General features: G+C 44.3%; 1 long non-coding RNA gene across 1 annotated transcript; it reads left to right on the top strand.

The window, feature by feature from the left end:
• Window positions 1-1,074: 1,074 nt before the first annotated feature.
• Window positions 1,075-3,764, top strand: LOC112209414 (uncharacterized). The gene is made up of 3 exons (XR_002944143.3): window positions 1,075-2,062; window positions 3,385-3,456; window positions 3,568-3,764. It is a non-coding gene; the product is annotated as an uncharacterized LOC112209414 (long non-coding RNA).
• Window positions 3,765-7,070: the final 3,306 nt, after the last annotated feature.

The raw sequence follows: 7,070 nt of genomic DNA, 5'->3' as shown, positions 1-7,070 counted from the left end.
CTTTTTGTTCACAACCTACTAGTACACAACGAAAAACTCTAATTCTGGGTTTGAGATTCTTTGAAAAAGGAAAAAGAATGGCACCATAAATGAGTAGGAAAATGTGGCCCTATCGCTAGTTAAATCAAAGCCCGTAGAACACAAGAATAGAATTTTCACTTTGCCTTTGAACGCTCCTTTCAGATTTATTACCGCTATGTTCACAACCTAAGTATTTAAGTTTAAAGTTAAAAAATAGTAACGTGACTTCAAGAACAGGGAGAAACAGGACTTCAACTACATCTGTGATACTTTATGTCCTTAGAAACGTGAAGTAAACATGGGGAAATGGGAATATTTATTAAATCTGGATGGTGGTGACTGAGAGCATGTTATTTTCTTCTCCCTGTTTTCTTGACTGTTTGAAATGCCTCATAATAAAACACCTGCACACAGGCTTTCTGAAGACCTGATCACTTTTATAAGTCATCAAATCATTCCACTTCTTTTGTCATTGATTTACCACTGAGGATATTACACCACAAAAATGACAGTGTAGAGTGACTAGGACTTCCAACCAATTAGTAGTGATAGGGAAAGTGACCAGTAGGAGTGGACAACCTGGAGGGGCAAAAATTTATTTATTCCTCAGGTCCCTCCAAAACTTGTTGAGGGGATTGCTGCTAGATGCATGGTGTAGGCGGGGCACACAGGCATGATGGGTAATCCTCCCCAGGAGCAGTTTCTCTCACTGCTGGGTATTGGCTGGGCTACTTCTGAGGTGATTTGGCTGCCACAGGACTTAAAAATGCCTTTTCAACAGTCTAGGTAAGGGTGCCTCACCCCACAAAACTGGGGGAACATCTCAAATACTTTGTGAAACATCATGTCAAGTTTAGGTTTTCAGAGGTAAAAGAAGAAAGGTCAAACGTAGATACTAAGGGAGGATATCTATCTTTTAATTATATTTTGTGCTTTCAGGCTCCTAATGTGGTTTTGACTTGGGGATAGGAGAGTCAGTTGCAGCTAGCCCTAACCTAAAAGGATGGTGGTTATGTTAAAGTGTGTCCAGAACGAGTAGATTCTTGGCCTCACTGATTTCAAGAAGGAGCTGTGGATCCTCACAGTGAATGTTACACTTTTTAAAAGCAGCATGTCCTGAGTTTATTCTTTCTGATGTTTGGAGTTTCTTCCTTCTGGTAGGGTTTGTGGTCTCAGCGACTCAGGAGTGAAACTACAGACATTCGCGGTGAGTGTTACAGCTCTTAAAGGCAGCCCGTCTGGTGTTTGTTCCTCCTGGTGGGTTCATGGTCTTGCTAGCTCTAACAGTGAAGCTGCAGACCTTTACAGTGAGTACAACAGCTCATAAACACAGCGTGGACTCAAAAAGTGAGTAGCAGCAAGATTTGCTGCAAAGATTGAAACAACAAAGCTTCCACAGTGTGGAAGGTAACCAGAGCCGGTTGCCAGTGCTGGCTGGGGCAGCCTGCTTTTATTCTCTTATCTGGCCCCACCCACATCCTGCTGATTGGTCCATTTTACAGAGAGCCAAGTGGTCTGTTTTGACAGGGTGCTGATTGGTGCATTTACAATCCCTGAGCTAGACACAAAGGTTCTCCAGGTCCTCACTAGATTAGCTAGATATGGAGTGTGGACACAAAGGTTCTCCAAGTCCCCACCAGAGTAGCTAGATACAGTGTCGATTGGTGCATTCACAAACCCTGAGCTAGACACAGTGTGCTGATTGGTGTGTTTATAAACCTTGAGCTAGATACAGAGTGCCGATTGGTGTATTTACAATCCCTGAGCTAGACATAAAGGTTCTCCAAGTCCCCACCAGACTCAGGAACCCAGCTGGCTTCACCCAGTGGATGTGCACGGGGTCCGCAGGTGGAGCTGCCTGCTAGTCCCGCGCCATGCGCCCCCATTCCTCAGCCCTTGGGTGGTCAGTGGGACTGGGCGCGGTGGAGCAGGGGGCGGCGCTCGTTGGGGAGGCTCGGGCGGCGCAGGAACCCACGGAGGGCGGCGGGGAGGCTCAGGCATGGCGGGCTGCAGGTCCGAGCCCTTCCCCGCGGGAAAGCAGGTAAGGCCCGGCGAGAAAGTGAGCACAGCAGCTGCTGGCCCAGGTGCTAAGCTCCTCACTGCCCGGGCCGGCCGCTCCGAGTGCCGGCCCGCCGAGCCCACGCCCACCTGGAACTCGCGCTGGCTCGCAAGCGCTTTGCGCAGCCCGGGTTCCCTCCCGCGCCTCTCCTTCCACATCTCCCCGCAAGCTGAGGGAGCCGGCTCCGGCCTTGGCAAGCCCAGAAAGGGGCTTCAGTGCAGCAGCGCGCTGAAGGGTTCCTCAAGTGCCGCCAAAGTGGGAGCCCAGGCAGAGGAGGCGCGGAGAGCTAGCGAGGGCTGTGAGGACTGCCAGCACGCTGTCACCTCTCAAAAGCACCGTAGAAGCTGTCTAAATCTCCCATGACACTTTCAGTCCACCACTAATCTTCTGCGACTTGGCAGTTGTACCCAGTACAATTTATTATATGGTAGGCTGATAGAGTACCAGGCAAATTCATATAATAGGTAAGCAGTGTTTCTTTTGTTTTGTTTTGTTTTGTTTTGTGTTTTGAGACAGAGTCTCACTCTGTCACCAGGCTGGAGTGCAGTGGGGAGATCTTGGTTCACTGCAGCCTCCGCCTCCTGGGTTCAAGCAATTCTCCTGCCTCAGCTCCCAAGTAGCTGGAATTACAGGTGTGCACCACCAGGCCCAGCTAATTTTTAGTAGAGATGGGGTTTCGCCATGTTGGCCAGGCTGGTCTCGAACTCTTGGCCTCAGGTGATCCACTTGCCTCGGGCCTCCCAAAGTACTGGGATTACAGAGGTGAGCCACTGCACCCGAACAGTAAACAGTGTTTTTAATAGTTGATATGAGAGATTGAATGCTTCTAATGAGACAGCTACTGCAGTATTTCTTTGTGTGCCTTGTTTAATTCTCACGCTATACTTTAAGATAGGTAGTTTCTTCCCTACCTACATTATAAGGAATCAGAAGCTCAAATAATTTGACAAAAGTCACATGACAAACGGAGACAGGATTTGAACCCAGGACTGTCTAATGCAGCAGGCATGCTCTTTTAAAATATCCCATGCTGTCTCCTCATCCTTCGCGACCATTTGGGGGGCTTTAGTCTTACCTTATTCTCTTTAGGAGGTGGGGGTGGGTACATGGAGGAGTAGCTACTTGGTGGCAGCTTTAGGGCTGAAATGGGTTGTCTCTCCTCCTCTCCAAGAACGGTTGCTCTGAATCCTGTATCTTCATTGTCTTTTTGGGGACATTGTCCGTTACTGTGTAGTACCCGCTCTCCCACTCTATTAGCTATATCCCTCTCTGTACAATGTGTGCAAATCTCTCCTATTTTTCAGGAAGCTTCCATATGACACTGCATTTCCCTTTAACTACCACCCAATCTGGTAGCTACTCACCACGTGTGGCAAGTGAGTACTTGAAATATGGCGAGTGTAACTGAGGGGTTGCATTTAAGATTTTAGAAACGGAAGCAGTACATAATATTTTTCTTCTCTCTCTCTCTCTCTTTATTTTTGCAGAGATAGGGTCTCGCTTTGTTGCCCAGCTTGGTCTCAAACTCCTGACCTCAAGTGATCCACCTGCCCTGGCCTCCCAAAGTGCTGGGATTACAGGCATGAGCTGCCATGCCCAGCCAAAAATATCTGTCCATTAAACTCAACTCTACCATTCTGGACTGTATTCCACTCTGCATCACATAAGACGTTATTGTATGTCAGTGGATGTGTTAAGTGTGTTCATCATCTAGTATTATACATAAGTGCTTCCTCTATCTAGTCTGTCAATGGATGGATTCAGTTTTTTTTTTTTTTGAGACAGAATCTCACTCTGTTGCGCAGGCTGGAATGTAGCGCTGCGATCTCGGCTTACTGCAACCTCTGCCTCCCGGGTTCAAACAATTCTCCTGCCTCAGCCTCCCGAGTAGCTGGGATTACAGGCGTGTGCCAGCATGCCTGGCTAAGTTTTGTATTTTTTGTAGAGATGGGTTTTTACCATGTTGGCCAGGCTGGTCTCAAACTCCTGACCTCAGGTGATCTGCCTGCCTCAGCCTCCGAAAGTGTTGGGATTCCAGGTGTGAGCCACCATGCCCAGCCTCAGTTTCAGTTATTTCTTACATGCACCCATGTGTTTATATGCACACTGTAACATGTTTATTTGAATATTTTATTCAGAGAGCATAGGTTACAGAGATACCTATGCATATCATAGTTAATAATTAAGCTGAAATATTATTTTAATTATAATATCTTTAAATTATTTATCAAGTTTTCTATCTTATTGTATCAGCTGGGATTCTCCAGAGAAACAGAGCCAATGGGAGATATATGTTTAATATAAGGAATTGGCTCAGCAATTACAGAGACCAAGAAGTCCCAGGATCTGTAGTCAGCAAGTTGGAGATCCAGGAGAGCTGGTGGTTTAGATCCAGTTTGAGTTTGAAGGTCTGAGAGCTAGGAAAGCCAATGGTGTTAAGTGGCACACTGACCATTTCTAAGTAGTCTAGGCAGAACTCTCTGGCCTTTAATGTGAAAGAATAAATTCAACTTAACACGAATAAATAGGACTCGAGGAAGTTGAGAATGTGGAAACTGCTTTTGGCAATTTCACTTGGAGGTGACAGTCATTCTGGAGGATAATACGTAACATGAATTGTGACAGGATCACAGATTTGGACCCAGGGAGGATTTATCTAGGGAATAATCCCAAAGATTTTTTTTTAAACCTACATATTCAAATATATTTATAGCAGAGATATTGAAAGCAGGGGAAATTGCAGGTAACTTTCATGTTCAAGAGGCAGGTAAAACTTAAATAAACAGATACAACCTCTTCATGAAATACTAAGTAGCAGTAAAATGAATAATCTTGAAGCCATGTTCTGTGGAAAAGTGTATGTGACCTCAATGCTCATTTTCCCCTTAATTTCAGGGGCTCATTGTTTCAGATATGTGACATGTGAGCTAAAACCATGGTACAGTTCCTCAAAATCATATTATCCCCAAGGCACTATTGAGCAACAGAATTTCTGACAGACTTGTGGAAATTAAAACTGAAAGTTCTCTTCTCCAGTTTTTACTGCCATATTTTATTCTCCACTCTTTAATTTTTTTTTTTTTTCAGACAGAGTCTTGCTCTGTCACCCAGGCTGGAGTGCAATGGCATGATCTTGGCTCACTGCAACCTCCACCACCTGGGTTCAAGTGAATCTCCCACCTCAGCCTCCCAAGTAGCTGGGATTATAGACACCCGCCATCACACCAGGCTAATTTTTGTATTTTTGTAGAGACGGGGTTTCACCATGTTGCCCAGGATGGTCTTGAACTCCTGACCTCAGGTGGTCCACCTGCCTCGGCCTCCAAAGTGCTGGGATTACAGGCATGAACCACCGCGCCTGGCCTTGTTCTCCACTCTTAGGAGACACACTGACACAACAGCTTACTGTGTACCTTCCAGACCTTTTATGCATATACAAACCATAATAACAATAAATACAAACATATATTTTTCTTTGTGCATAAATAGGCACACACTATACTCAGCACTCTGTAACTTGCATTTTTCATGTAATAATATAGAAACCTCTGTAAATGTATAGATCTGTTTGCTTTTAATGGCTGCATGTTCATGTTGATGCAGCCACTAAAAGGAAACAGATCACCGGGTGCGGTGACTCATGCCTGTAATCCCAGCACTTTGGGAGGCTGAGGTGGTCAGATCACTTGAGATGAGGAGTTCAAGACCAGCCTGGCCAACATGGTGAAACTCTGTCTCTACTAAAAATACAAAAACAATTAGCTGGGCATGGTGGCACCCGCCTGTAATCCCAGATACTCAGGAGGCTGATCCAGGAGAATCGCTTGAACTCAAGAGGTGGAGGTTGCAGTGAGCAGAGATGTGCCACTGCACTCCAGCCTGTGCGACACAGTGAGACTTCATCTCAAAAAAAAAAAAAAAAAAAGGAAACATCTATAGATTCACAGAGGTTTCTATGATATATTAAATATCAACAATGCCTAAATATAGATATGCTGAATATCCATTAATGAATATGCTAAATATCCATCAATGCCTATGATTGAGTAAATTATTGTATAATAATTAATATTGTGTAATAATTTACTCAGTCATAGGCATTGATGGGTATTTAGGTTATTTCTAATTTTTTATTAGAAATTTTTATTTCTAATTTTTTGTCTAGTAATCAGTGCTGTAGAACATCACATTGATTCATTACATCTGTGATATCATACTGGTCAGGAAGGATGAGTAAGAGGTGGCTTGTGCAAGTTGGAAGCCTTGGTGAGACCCATGTACTCCAGAGAATGGGAAATCTACAAAGATCCAGAGATCTGCCAACTCAGGAAGGTTTTTAGGGGTCTAGTGGACAGGATTGTGTTGGTACATATCCTCCAAAGTTAGGGCATATTGCTGCATCTTGCATCCCCTAACACAAAGAAGGAAGCACAGCGCCTGGTGGGACTCTATGAATTCTAGAGGCAACATAGTCTACACCTGGGAATATGGCTATGACTCACACCCAGGAGGCCCAAAGACCTATGAACTCTCAAAATTGGTCTACCAGGGCCTTTTTCCAAGAGAGCACTCCACTTTGAAGAAAAAGTGCTGGTAGTAAGAGAGAATAATAAAGAGAAGATCTAAATACATGTGAGAGAGGACACACCCAAGAAATCTCAGAAAGCAAGCCACTTGATTTTTGAACACTGTATTCATTGCATTTTATTGTTTTCAGGTAACAGAAGTGAGGGTCATATGAAGTTAAAAAGCTGCCCTGAACCATGCCTCCTTCTAAAAGTTCAGCAAACCAATTTCACATAAAATGAGTGTGGGAAATTGATAGCAACCAATTCCTACACAAAGCTATTAGAAAAAAGATAACAAAGAGCAAAATAATATCCCTACAGACAATGAAAGCATGGCAGAAAGCCATGTCCATAGAGAAGATCAAAATTGTAATCTTCTCTTTCACAATGAGCTAAAAGGCAATAAGAAAATTGTACAAAAA

The sequence above is a fragment of the Pan troglodytes genome, chromosome 5 (genome assembly GCF_028858775.2).
Source record: "Pan troglodytes isolate AG18354 chromosome 5, NHGRI_mPanTro3-v2.0_pri, whole genome shotgun sequence".
In the NCBI taxonomy this organism is placed as follows: Eukaryota; Metazoa; Chordata; class Mammalia; order Primates; family Hominidae; genus Pan; species Pan troglodytes.
Note: the sequence above shows the minus strand (reverse complement) of the source record. Positions and strands in the feature narration are given on the sequence as shown.